Source organism: Pan troglodytes, chromosome 12 (genome assembly GCF_028858775.2).
Source record: "Pan troglodytes isolate AG18354 chromosome 12, NHGRI_mPanTro3-v2.0_pri, whole genome shotgun sequence".
Classification (NCBI taxonomy): Eukaryota; Metazoa; Chordata; class Mammalia; order Primates; family Hominidae; genus Pan; species Pan troglodytes.
In genome coordinates, this window is record NC_072410.2 from 104,188,051 (window position 1) to 104,203,037 (window position 14,987).

Genomic DNA, 14,987 nt, shown 5'->3' on the forward strand with positions numbered 1-14,987 from the left:
ATCTGTAATAAAAACGTTATTTTAAATAACTTACACAGCTGAAAAGAATTCTGGGGTCCTTTAAACCATATTTTACACTCAAGAGTACAATAATAGAATTTTCCCACATGTAATATGCCCAAGTTTGGGGAGAGGCGGATCAAGATGAAATAGAAAGCTCCACAGATCATCCCCCACACAAGCACACCAAGTTAAGAACTATCTACACAGAAAAAAAAACACATTCATAAGAACCAAAAATCAGGTGAGCACTCACAGTACCTGGTTTTAACTTCATATCACTGAAAGAGGCACTGAAGAAACAGGAAAACATTCCTGAATCACCAACTCCACTCCCCGACCCCAGCAGTGGTGGTGTGGTGCAGACAGCATCTCTGGGCACTGGGAGAAAGAAGAACACAGCAATTGTGAGGCATTAAACTCAGCTGTGTCCTGTTAGAGCCAAAGGGAAAACCAGATCAAACTCAGCTGAGGACTGCCCACAGAGGGAGCATTTAAACAAGCCTCAGCCAGAGGGAAATTGCCAATTTCAAAGGTCTGAACTTGAGTGTCCACAAGCCTCACCACCTGCGGCCAAAGTGCTCTTGGTCTCTAAGTAAACTTGAAAGGCGGTCTAAGCCATAAAGACTGCAACTCATAGGCTAGTCCTAGGGCTGAACTAGGCTGACAGACCGTGAACTGGGGGGCATGTGACATACTGAGGTACCAGCTGGGGAAGCCAAGGGAGTAATGACATCACTCCGGCCCTAATGCCAGGCTGCACAGCTCATGGCTCCAAAAGAGACCCCTTCCTTCTGCTTGAGGTGAGGAAAAGGAAGAGTGTCTTGCGTCTTTTGGGGTATACACCTAAAAGCAGAATTGCTGAGTGATATAGAAATTCTATGATTAATATTTAGAAGCACTACCAAAGTGTTTTCCAAAGTGGCTGCACCATTTTCCATTCCCACCAGCACTGTATGAGGATTCCAATTTCTCCACAATCTTGTCAACACCTGTATCTCATTTAATTTTTGTTTAATTTTCACACAACCCTGCTAGATACAACTTCTATTATTAGAGACCTTAGTAGTAGGCTGAATACGTTGTCACCTGCCCAAATTTCACAGTGCACTTAGGTATGTTAGAGTCAAGATTCAAAATAGAAGTAAAGCCTGATTTCTGGCACTTGGATTATAGCTCTCTCATACAAAAACTTTAATTTAGAAGATAGGTTTCATCTGAGTGGCCTGGGTTGGATCTTTGTTTACCCTATGCTTTTTGACTTAAGACACCGGAATGGAAGAGACCAAGAGCCTCATGGTGCCTTCTGAGTCGTCCTCACTTTACAACCACATGATCTCCATATCAGTGGTTTTGGTTATTAATGAACTTCCCTCACTTTGTTAACCACATTTAAGTAGTGTAAAGGCACATTTAAAACATGATTTCTGTGAAGAATGAACACCAAACAGTAATGAAAGCCAACCTGTGATGAGTGCATACTATGTGCTCCATATTATGCCGAGTACTTAATGTTTTTTCTCATTTCATTTTCTCAGGTGCCTCATGAGGCAGGCCCTAATATTATTTCCATTTACATGTGAGTAATCTGAACGGAAAAATAGTTCAGAAATGTTTCCAAGCTCATAAATGATAAGGCCAGGACATCTGTTTCCAGATATCACTATTACTACTGCCCCCCAAATTTTTGCCAAGATTTCTGCTCATAATGGTAACTATATAAGTGTGTCAGAATATGGACAAATGTGAATTAACCCAGAAATAAAACAGTAATATTATTAGCTGATGAGATTGTGGATGCTTTCCTTTGTCTTTCATTATTATTTTTTAAATTACCCTTAATGGTGCTATTAAATTCACACACATATACACACTCACACACACATTTGTGATTCTTTGGCCACATGCTTAGAAGTGGTCTCTTTCTTACTGGCTTTTCCTGACCCAAAATTTGCTATCATAGTGCCATACACAGAACATACAGTTTGGTCAAGCATAAAACAATTTGTTTTTTGTTTTGGAGGATGTTTTTGCCCATTCCCTGTAATCCCAGCACTCTGGGAGGCCGAGGCGGGCAGATCACAAGATTAGAAGATCGAGACCATCCTGGCTAACATCGTGAAACCCCATCTCTACGAAAATATAAAAAATTAGCCAGGCCTGGTGGGGCACACCTGTAGTACCAGCTACTTGGGAGGCTGAGGCAGGGGAATCCCTTGAACCTGGGAGGCGGAGGTTGCAGTGAGCCAAGATTGCACCACAGCACTCCAGCCTGGAGACAGACGAAACTCCACCTCAAAAAAACAAAAACAAAAACAAAAAATAGAGACTTTTTTACACTCATTATTTCCCTTTCCTTCTTTAACTTCAGAGGTGTGTAAGACAAACTCCATTACAGATATAGATGTGACTTGTCATCTTTGGACTCACTACATAACTTCTGTGCCTAGAATAGAAATTTGAATGCAGAATCATAGTTTTGCGATTGTTTAGTAAAGGTTATTATGAAATGAGTTCACAGTGGACTGGTTACCAACTTGTCTAAATCCAGGGAAACAGAACACATCCATATGCAACAAGTTACATGAAGCAGGTTTACCACTTACAGTAGGCAGCAATGAACAACAGAAGCCCAGGAGTCATTGGGAGCAGACCCTCCAAGGCTCAGAAAGCTGCCTGGGGTGGATGAAGTCTCAACTGTGTGTGTCCCACTTGCACCACAGATAAGGAACTCTGACAGACAGCAGGCTTAAGATTATATATACCCAGGGGTTACATGACAAGTGGGCTAAAACACTGAAAACATCCTGTTTTGGGGTGAGAAGAGGGGGCTGGATCAGAGCCCAGGCTATCGGGCTCCCCTTTTATCTGATAATGTTGTATTCCCAGCACAGTCTATAGTTATTCTTGAGAAATACACGCAAAAAAAAGAGGGGGCATGGGGGGAGGAACTGGATCAGTCTAAGGCCACCCAAAGAACTGTCCTGCAGTTATATATGTCCATAGTATTTTGAAACTGGGAGGTAATGCTGTTTATTTTCACAGGAAACCAAGCTGGCACTGTATGCTGGCACTGTATGCTCCACGGCACCCATGAAAGAGAGCATGGAACAGGGAATAGTAAACATTGAACAAACTTGGGCTTTAGAATCATCTGTGAAATGGGGATAAGACCACAGAGGATTATTATAAATCAAACAAAATATACAAACTGTTAAGCATTGTGGCTGGCAGATGGTTCTTAGGAAATGTTATTTATTACTAGGACTACCACTACCAGTAAGGCACCCTGTGTAATACCTAGAACTTTAAACATGCTTAGCTTCTGTTCTATGCCATCCTAGTAATGACGTCTCTCTCCTCACAGCCAAAGGTGCCTGGATACCTTCTATTTCATTGGTAATTGTTTTACTGTAAATAGTTCCATCATCCACAAGCGGTTTTGCCCTCCTGCTAGCCCTAGAATTTATCTCAATAGGTCTACACGATGAACCCAAGTATCTACCTAGCAAGCTGGTGGCCCTGCTTTTCAGCAAAGAAAAAGCCCTCTCCAATCAGCCCTTGTCTAGGACCCCAGCAGATTCCTACCATTATTTGTTTCCAAGCATTTAGTTGATTCACAACATGCATTAAAGAACCAAATAGATCCCTAGAGTACAAAGACAGCCATTGTCCCTGGCATGCTTCTCCCTGCATCCAGCTGCTCTTTAGGCTCCACAAGTTCCAGAATGCCAAAACATTGCTCCTGACATATCACACCTGCTTCCAGGACATGTCTCACCCCACACCAGCCTGGCTACAGCCATGGGCCCTGTTTCATGATTCTGTACTGCCCAGATGAACTCTTGTTGCTTGACTGGCTTTTATGGATGTAGCAAAGTCCATTTGGTTTTGTTTTAATAACATCCCAATAAAAGAGCTGGGAAATTAGATGCTAGGAATGACATTTAAATCCTCCACTTCCCTTTGCTGCAATAATGGCTTTCTTGATTATAAAGGAGATAAATTTTATTAAATTATATGAAGTTTTTCCATTCGAAAGCAATTAAAAAATGCTTTCAGTTCAGAATTACAAAACTATTTGCTTCAGATTCAAGGTTGACGTTTTTATTGGCAATTTGAGTTATAACATGCTCAGCTCTGTGCCCATTCATTGATCCCTGATACTTCTGCCAACTCTTTATGGCTTTATGTGAAAGTACAGTGTTTAAGCCTCCTCTAAATTCATGAGCTGCCCCTGCTTCTGAAAAAGGCTCTCTCAGTGTCTCAACAACCCACAACCAGGGCTGATGTTTATTTAAAAACATCTGTTCCATCCTTTGTGGTATAACATACCAAAGTAGCCTGACATTTTAAATGCTTTCTCTTTACACTTTGTGTCAAATAGCGAGAGAATGTAACTGCTTTTGTGATGAAAAACTGTTCAGGGCAATTTACAAGATGATACAGTAAGTGGACTAAATGGTACCAAAAGTAATCAAAGGAAAACACTGGGATTAGCTCCACTTTTATGGAGATCCTAGCTCCCCAAATATCTTCATGATTATGCTTTGTGTCTTAGTGCTTCCTAATTGATAATGAGAATAGTCCTTTGTTATTTAATTTTTTAGGATAAGAAAGTGAATTATTACTGTTAAAGTTTTTGACAAATGAGGACAAGCAAAAAAAAAAAAAAAAAAAAAAAACACTATCTCTATGTCTCTGATTGCTAGGTCCACCTGGCAGCCAGGGGTGGCCAGGAATTCTTTCAGTGCTACGGTCCACTGATTCTTTTCATCACCATCCTCACTTGCCAGTGTTATATTTAGTGTAGAAGTGGATCAAGAGCATAAGGAAATGCAGCGTTTTTTTTTTTAAACTTAAAGTGGATACAAATCACTTAACTACCAGAATATTGCCCAGACTCTGATCAACCTACTTTAACTATAAGATGGCTGTTTCTAGAAAAACAGGTGCTTCTAATATTTGAAAAGAAAGTTTCTATAAATAAACTAAACACATCTTCAACAAGATACACGTATAGAAATGTAAAAAACTGTTTTATGTTATAGATTGGGCAAAAGTAAACCTTAGCCTCTATTGATAACAGATTCTAAATATCTTTAATTAGCAGAAAACCATAGGACTGAAGGTACCTGAACATTCTCTTAGACAAGATATCTGAAGCACAGGAGACATTTAAAGGAAGTGAAAGTCAAAAAGGGTTAAATTTCCTGAGGAGAAATTTGACAGCTACAATACACCCAACATAGAAGAAACCACAGGTCTGTTTCCTAAGTAGGGAGAAGAACAGTTTCTCTGTGTTATTGAAAATTGGTTTCTGCAGTCACTGAACCACAGGATATCAGTGCCAGAGGAAGTCTTAGAACATTGGAGCAGCAAGAGGCACTGTCCTGCCCTGGCCAGGCTTGAGCTCTACCCTTTTCAATTATAGGTTTCAGTAGGAACCTCCTAACACCCCCCGCCCCGCCCGCCATTCATTCCACACACCTGGGATTCTGCTATCCCAGGGGTTATCGATCATGGGTTAGCACAAAAGCTCATAACCATACTCAAATGAATTATCTAAAATCAGCCAAAAATGCAGGGCCTTAGGATATGCGGAAAGTACATGCAACAGGGAAATGTTATTTGTGACCTTTTAATATTGTGGTTCACTTTAGTCTATAAATCTCCTTTTCTGATCGTACCAGCCTACCTTGTGACCACATGGGCCTTTGATTGCCCTCTTTATTAGCTTAGCAAATGGAGTGATGTGTGAGTTTCTGTCACAGTGCTGACTCTGTTACAAAGTGCAAAGGGAACTCCCACCCACCATGGACCAGGAGGCACCCTAATGCCAAAATCCATCTGTTTTATGGAAAGTCAACAGAAATGTTTTATCAAAAAGCACACATATAAATCTCTACTGCTGTCACTTTGTATTGGACCCTTCCACATTATATAACATGTCAAATCATTTGCCATCTTAAAATCAGAAACAAAAGAGAGAACCCAGACTCCTCCCTTGACCCACATCCCCTCTAGCCACCACCAGATTTCTATCCTTCTCTTTATAACACCATTAAGAAGAAATAGTCATAATCCTGATCCCTTCTTCTCTCCTCCCATTTTTTCTTATTCCACTCCAATCAGGCTGTTTCCACTATCAACCAAAACAGCTACTTTCAACTGTCACCAACAAACGCCTTGTTGATGCTTGCTTACTGGCTGCTTTTATTCTCCAGTCTCTTTGTGTCCCTCCTGTCACCTTGCAACTTTTAAATGCTAAAGCATGTGAAAGCTCAGTCTTAAGATCTCATCCCTTTTATTTCTACTCTGTCTTGCTTGGTGCTGCCAACCAGATCCACAGACTTAAACACCATCTACATGCTGTTGACTCTCGAAGTATAATGCCAGTCCAGATGTCATAGAACACTAGTCTCCAACGGTTTTCTTAACATTCTTGTCTGAATTATAATAGAAGTTCCAAACTTAACCTGCTCATTTCCTACAACCAGTTTCTCCTACAGCATTCCCCATCTTAGGAAATAAAGATTCCATTCTTCAAGTTGTGGCAGCTCACTCTCACCCCCGTAAAATTAGAGTCAGCCTTGACTCCTTTCCTTCTTTCATACTTCATGTCCAATCTGTCAGCAAATTACTTTGACTCTACCACTGAAGTATTTCTAAAAACAAAGCACTTTTTGCCACCCTAGTTCAAGCAACCATCATTGCACACCCAGGTTTTTTCCAACACTCCTAACCGAACGTGCTTCCACACTTGATCCCAAATGTATATTTTTCACAAAGTGATCAAAGAGATCCTGTAAATATATATTTAAATTATATCTTTAAATTATTATACAGTCAAATTGACTCCTTTTTTGCTGTTGAGTGTCAATATCTTGATATGCCTATGATCAAAATTCTTTAATGGCTTTCTGATGTCCCTATCCTGGCCCCCAAAACCCTGTGTGAGCTGGACTCCAATTACATCTCTCCACTTCCCAACTTCCTCACCTACCTCCTTTGCTCTGCCCTGGAACACTGTGGGCTTGCTGTTTCTTCAAACCCAAATCACTCTCTCACTTTTGCCTCTCCTCTGCCTGCAATGCTTACCTTGTGAATATATGCCTCACTTAACATTTCACTCCCTCCAGGTTATCTACGCAAATGGCATCTTATCAGGAAAGTTTCATGTGACTATCCTATCTAAAAAAAGGACCCCAACTCTGTGCCTTGCACTGTACTGTACTTTCTTTCACAACATTTATCACACCCCCGGCTCACTACTTCTATTACCTATTTATTCATTTGTATATTTATTATCCATCTCTCCTTATCAGTATGCAAATTTAATGAGGGAGAACATTTGTTGTTCACTGTTACATCCCATTGTCTACAACAGTATGATTCATGTAGTAGTACTCAAATACATATTAAATCACTGAATCAATAAATCAATGAATGTTAGGCTTCGAAAGGACCACAGAGAACATCACATTAAATTGAGTTTATCACACATCTCTTACCCCGTTCAATTTGTCACACATTCCTCTAGGCACTAGGGAAGCAATAACATACAGGTCATTTACAGGACACTCTACTTTGCAAAGTTAAAAATTAGGCATGCCTTTTGATATACAAATTTTGGAAGACATTTGAGTAAGGATAATGGAAAATTTCTACATGCTAGAGGAAATCTTAACTACTTACAATTTCCTATGTCCATGCACACATATATAGATACACACATAGGATTCTCTCATAGGAGAAACAGAAGGTATCTGAATGGGCAAGCTGCAATCACATATGACAACAATAAGGAGTAAGGATGGGTTCCAGGAAAGTTTCTATATGCTTACTGGTTAACTCTTCAGGTGAGAAAGGAGATTTGCAGCAAAATAAGCAAAGGTTACTGTATTAGTTCATTCTCACGCTGCTATGAAGAAATACCTGAGACTTAGTAATTTATAAAGAAAATAGGTTTAATTGACTCACAGTTCCATAAAGCTGAGGAGGCCTCAAGAAACTTGCAATCATGGTGGAAAGGGAAGCAAGCACATCCTTCTTCATATGGCAGCAGCCAGGAGAAGTGCAGAGCAAAAAGGGGAAAAGCCCCTTATACAACCATCAGATCTCGTGAGAACTCACTCAGTATCAGGAGAACAGCATGTGGGTAACTGCCCCATGATTAAATTACCTCCCACTAGGTCCCTCCCATGACACATGAGGATTATGGGAACTACAATTCAAGATGAGATTTGGGTGGGGACACAGCCAAAGCATATCAGTTACTATACATGGTAGACAATCATTTTCTGGTGTAAGGAAATCTGTGATAAATATTTATTTTAAAGAAACCTATTTTCTTTTAAACACAATGAGTGATTCAGATTATCCTCTGAATGACACTAGATACCACTCCCATTCACAATCCTATAAAAGACTCTACATTCGTGCCAGTGCAAGCTCTAGGAAAACAGGACCAAATTGGACAATGTACGTCTTTTTGAGGGCATTAAATCTTATATAACTTCATGTATGAACACATAAACACACCTAATTTCTACTATTTTTCTTTGCATTTTCACAAGAATTCTCTTCTAGATTGCTGCTCTACTCCGAGTACTGATGCTGCAAAATGAGATAATATAAATCATATGTTTTCATCAGTGGCACTAATGAAACTTCCAGATAAAGAGAGGTAAAATGTGACTATCTCAAGATTTCACAAGCAAGAACACCATATTTGAGACCTATTAAAGACATTACCATATTTTTTAAAGTCTTCACCCAAGCTTTTAAATTCCCTTAGTTTTGGTTGCATTAAGTCTAGGACTCAAATTTGGATCTGAAAACTACCTGCCATCTGAATTTGAGCAACACTTTTTAGCTTCTTTTCCTTTCTTCTCGTAACTGGACATTGCCCATCCCTCATAAACCACAAGCTCATTATAAGAATAAAATAAAATAACACTGGTAAACTGGCCAGCATAGTGCTAAGTATATAGTACCTGCTGAATACACATGTGTTCTCTCTTTCCCTTTCTTATATGAAAGCTGCACTGCAATTCAGTATCAACCTCATTAAGTCAGTCTCACTAAAAGTGGAATAGATGATGTGTTACTTGTTCTCTAGTGAAGAAATTAATTGTGTGTGTATGTGTATTTGAGTATTCAATTCTCTAAACTTGATTATGCATCTATACAATCACATTTAGACTTCAGTTTTGTTCTAAAATGTTATGAATTTGTTCCCTCTCACTGGATACCCTTTCAGACTGAATAGTCCCTTCAACACTGGCATACAGAAGAATGGCCAGTTTCATAATCCAAATACTTTTTTTATGATTTGAGAAAGGGACAGAGAAGAAATTTAATTTGGCCTTTAGACAAGGCCATCTACCAATCTACCAGTTCATCCAGCCAGCCTCATCCTGTACCAAGCACTCTTGTTATGAACCCCTGCTCTCAACACCTGACTTCAATCCCACCAGGGACTACCCCTTCCCCATCTTAGTCCTTATCACACCAACTGGGGATCTCCACTCAACTCACTTTACCTTGCAAAGGGAAACACAGAACAGTCCATATATTTTTTCCACTGTTTATTTCCCACAATGTCCCACAGTGAGATTCCAGAAAGGAAAAACTGCTTTGTATGTGATACAGCTTCTGGCCCCAAGAAACACATATGTAAATAAACATACATTTTCATTTCCATCTATCAGTCTCATAAAGAGTATTTAAAATTTCAGGTACCCAGTTTTTCTAATCAGCAATTGATGAGACACTTTGCAAATGTAATAGTATCCTAATGTTAAAAACCATATATAATTCAAATTATTTTCATAAAATTAACTTTATTAAAAAAGGCAAATTGGAAAGAATGGGAAAGAGAATTCTATTTTTAATATTGTTAATTTTCCCTTCTCTTTATACATTTAAGCAATTAAAATTGAAACATTCGATCTCCAAGATACAGATTGGTTTTTAAATAAATGACAGTTTGTTAACTCTGCAAGTCTTTGCACTAAAAAAACTGCAGAACTTTCCTGTAGAAGCTTCAGCCTTAAGGCTGAAACACAGCTGTGGATTTTGGACAAATCCAGACTCTCTTCTAACATATTTCTGGTTAACAGAAAGTAAGAACATCAAATTTTAGCTTGGCAGCTCAGGAAAATGGTGACAAACTAAAGCCATTTATCAGATGGGTTTTGTTGACGTGACAAAAACAACAAAGAAATGTCTATTAAAAAAAATAAAATGCATGAACATCTACTATGTGCTATGCACTGCTAAACAATGTAATGTCTAACTATCAATTATTTTGATCACAGAACAATGCATAAGGATGCTATCATTTGTCATCTTTAAAACATTTCAGGTTTCTGTTGTTGTTGTTGTTGTTTTTTGTTTTTTTTCCCAAGACGGCAGATGGAGGCATTGTTAGCACGCCTCTTCTACTTGGAAAGACACAGTAGTATGTAGAGATTCACAATGTTAGCTTTTTTCCAAGAAGAACCATGGGAATTTAACAGAAAAACTAAGAAGAAACCACAGACCCTTTGAAACAAATGGCAGGCAGTACCCTTCACTGTGAACCAGATAGAAAACTGTGAGTCTTCAGAGTGTGAGAAGGGGAGAGAGCCTCTGTGACACACACTCCCACAGGGGAGCCAGGAAATCCAGGTTAAGTAGAAAGGCCTTAACCCTACCTAGCACTGGAGCTGATTTAGTGAGTAGTAGGGAGTATATAAGAAGGAACAGCATTGGGACATGCTTTGTGTGCACTCCCAGAATCCAGCAGGGATGGAGGGAAGCCATTCTTGATCCTACTAGAGGACCTCTCGGAAGTCTGTCAGCTAACTCAGGCAGCGGTCAAAGGTTGAGAGAAGCTTCCAACTGAGATTTGTGATATAGTCTTGAGTGGGGATGCGCTCTGTTGGCCAGAACTGAAGAGCAAGTGGGAAGTGGCTGCAGTCATGCACACAGGAGCTCAATGCCCCTACTTCATGGGCAGACCAGGAGGGGCGTGGCCTGAAAGCCACAGTTTCTGTCTTCGTCTGGAATGCTTATGGCCTGGGATAGTTCTGAGTTCTGAGTACAGGCTGCCTGGAACCCAGCTATCTGCTGCTAGCAGAACACTATGGGTGTGAGACCTGCCTTGACAAGTGTGTAGGAGCTGAATGGGGCATACTTCCACCTGCTACACACCACTCCCTATAAGGATTATTTTGTGTATCTGAGGCAGCTGTATTTCTCTCTAGAACATTACCCCAGCAGCCAGAGACCTGCCATGTTAACACCACTGGGGCTGCAGCTTGCACACATATGTGGGGAGCCAGAGTATGACTTGCCTGACCCAGCTCCCACCTGGCTTTGCCCCTCCAGCAGCCCTAGCAGCATAATACAATGGACAGGGATGTTTGGGAGCTCCATAACCATCCCCTCCACCCTCACCGCATTGTCCGAGACAGCAGAGTACCTCCCCTGGGTAACATAAAGCAAGCATAAATTCCACAGCTACCACTGCAGATAGTGCTCCTTTGCAGGTTCCACCTCCTTGCTGGAAGCCACCCAGCAGAGCCCATTACAGCATCTTCAGGCACAATAGCATAGCACTTAGGAAGAAAAAAAATTTTGCATGACCTCAGGTATTGCCATTGCCTGCATCACCCTGCCTAACCAGGAGGTCTTGAGTTTGTCCATGAACCTAGTTCATTACTACTACTGCTGGAATTTGAGAAAGCCAACACATTAAGGCTACTGGTAATAAAGAAAATCTCAGAATCTCAGAGTATACGTCATTCCTCACCCTCCCCCAATGAGAGGTGGTGCTTGTACCTGCTACTGGGAGACTAGAAGACAGGTCACCTCATCGAGTCCCTTGCAGACATTCCCCAGCACCAGCCTAAATATGGCAGCCCCAGTGGGCAGCGAGACCCAGAATAGCAGCAGGATCCACAGTAGTCTGGCCTCAGGGGCTGCTACTCCTAGAAAAAGGGGGAATGCATCACATTAAGGGAGCACTACATGGAACTGAAGAAACCAGGCTGTAGGTCTTCAGTCTCTGACCTTTCCTCTTGTGGGATGTTTCTTTCAGCCGAAGCAAAGGTGCAGTGCTGGACTCAATGGGGCAAGTCTGCAATTCTACCCCAACAGTCAGGCAGCCTCAGTGTTCATGAAGGGTCTTAGAGAAGGAAACTTCTACCCCTCACTCACCACTGCAGACAGAGTTGGGGCTTCTCCCACAGGAGTTCAGCATGTATGCATCTGTAGATAGCCTTTCTAGAACACTTCAGGGTGACTGTATTTCCACAGGAGGAGTGTCCTCCAGGTTCAAGGTCACACAATCCCTATCTATGTGGAACATCAGCATTTCTGTAGATGAAAAGAGGTGCCTGTCTGACTGAATCACTGGAACACCAGTTCAGGAGTGTGACTGGTGATTGCTTTCTTGCTGGTCTGGAAGGACAGCTGTGGTGGCTCCCTCACTTCCCCCTGAAAAGAACAGTGCATTTCACTGAGAGCTTCCCCAACTGCCTCCGTCAAGGCTGAGACCTCTGCCCACTTCTGCCCATCATTGGGGTATTGCATTTACCCATCTGTTTTGCCCACCTGTGGGCAACCCCTACGGGCCTAAATTTTGAACTGTTCAACCCAGCAAGTAAGATACTGGGGAAAAAAAAAAAAGTTTAAAATGCACTCCACTGGGGAAGAAGATAAGCTTTATTAGACCTCTGCCATTCCAGCCGCACAGGAGACAGTGAACCTGCTCACATATCCAGTACATACCTACTATAACCAGCATCTGAGAAAGCCATCATACAAAGATTCTCTATAACCAAGAACTCATACAGAGTTTCTGCCAATAAAAGCACTCAGAGCCAACCTTAGGTGACAACAAACTATAAACATTAAAGTCGCATTCTCAAGTAGAAAAAAAATTTTTAAACCCAGTTGAATAAAAAACAAATTCAATTATAATTAGAAGAAATAGTCTACCCAAATGAGAAGAAACCAGAAAAACAATTCTGGCAATATGAAAAAAATAAAGATCTATTACACCCCCAAAAGATCACACTAGCTTTCCAGCAGTGGACCCAAGCCAAGATGAAAACTTTGAAACACTAGATAAATAATTCAAAAGGCTGATTATTACATTATTCAAGGAGATGTAAGACAAAGGTGAAAAACAACATAAAAAAGTTTGTTAAAAATTTGGGATATGAATGAAAAATTTTCTAAACAGATGACATTTAAAAAACTCAATCAAAATTTCTGGAAATCAAAGACACATTTAGAGAAATTAAAAAAATGCGGGAGGCCGAGATGGGTGGATCACAAGGTCAGGAGATCGAGACCATCCTGGATAACACAGTGAAACCCCATCTCTACTAAAAATACAAAAAAATTAGCCGGGCGTGGTGGCAGGCGCCTGTAGTCCCAGCTACTCAAGAGGCTGAGGCAGGAGAATGGCGTGAACCCAGGAGGCGGAGCTTGCAGTGAGCTGAGATCATGCCACTGCACTCCAGCCTGGGCAACAGAGCGAGACACCGTCTCAAAAAAAAAAAAATGCAGTGGAAAATTTAAACAATGGACTAAACCAAGTAGAAGAAAGAATTTCAGAACTCAAAGGCAAGGCTTTTGAATTAACTCAATCAGGCAAAAATAATGAAAAAATAACTAAAATAAATTAACAAAGGTATCCAACTAATATGGGATTATGTTAAACTGCCAAACCTAAGAATTATAGTCGTTCCTGAGAGAGAAGAAAAACCAAAATGTTTGGACAACCTATTTAAGTGAATAATTGAGGAAAACTTCCCTGGTCTTGATAGAGATTCAGACATCAAAACACAAGAAGCTCAAATAACTTGTGGGAGACTCATTGCAAAAAGGACATCACCAAGGCATATAGTCATCAGGCTATCTAAAATCAATCTGGAGGGAAGAACTCTAAGAGCAATGGGATAAAAGCATCAGACAACCTGCAAAGGAAAAACCTAACAGCAGACTAACAGCAGATTTCTCAGCAGAAACCTTCCAAGCCATAAGGGATTTGGATCACATCTTTAGTCTCCTTAAACAGAATAACTGTCAGTCAAGAATTTTGTCTCCAGAAAAACTAAGTTTCATAAATTAAGGAGAAAAATGTCTTTCCCAGATTAGCAAATACTGAAGGAATTTGTCAATACTTGACCAGTCCTACAAGAAATGCTAAAAGGACTTCTAAATCTTGAAACAAAAGGTTGACATACACCAGAAGAGAAATTCCTGAAAGCATAAAATTCAGAGGGCTTATAAAACAATAACACAATGATGAAAACAAAGTCACTAGGTAACAATTGACATAATGACTGGAACAGTATCTCACATCTCAATATTAACATTGAATGTTAAATGCTCCACTTAAAAGATACAGATTGGCAGAATGGATTTAAAAAACCACAAATCAAATATCTACTGTCTTCAGGAGACACACTTGATACATAAGGATTCTTATAGACTTCAGGTAAAGGGGTAGAAAAAGATATTTCACAGAAATGGAAACCAAAAGCAAGCAATAATAGCTACTTTTATATCAGATAAAACACATTTTAAAGCATCAACAGTAAAACAAAACAAAGAAGATCATTTTATAATGATAAAAAGATCAATTTAACAAGAAGTTATAACAATCCTAAATATACATGCACCTAACTCCAGAGCTCCCAGATTTATAAAGCAATTACCACCAGACCTAGGAAAAGAAATAGGCAGCAACACAATAATAGTGGGAGACATCAACACTATACTGACAGTATTAGACAGATCATTGAGGCAGAAAGACAACAAACATTGGACTTATACTGCATTCTGGAACAAATAAATTTTAACAAATCAAAATCATATCACATATCTTCTCAGACCACAGTGGAATAAAACTAGAAATAAATTTGAAAAGGAACCCTGAAAACTGTACAAATACATGGAAATTGAATGATATGTTTCTGAAT

At 40.1% G+C, this 14,987-nt stretch overlaps 1 long non-coding RNA gene across 2 annotated transcripts in view; it reads right to left on the reverse strand.

The window, feature by feature from the left end:
• Positions 1–14,987, reverse strand: part of LOC134807945 (uncharacterized) — a 430,365-nt gene that overhangs the window by 385,863 nt on the left and 29,515 nt on the right. The window contains exon 2 of one of the 2 annotated variants that reach the window (XR_010149623.1): positions 262–381. The exons of the other annotated variant lie outside the window; for it this stretch is intronic. This is a non-coding gene — a long non-coding RNA (uncharacterized LOC134807945). The remainder of the gene's footprint in view (positions 1–261; positions 382–14,987) is intronic. 2 annotated transcript variants of the gene reach the window in all.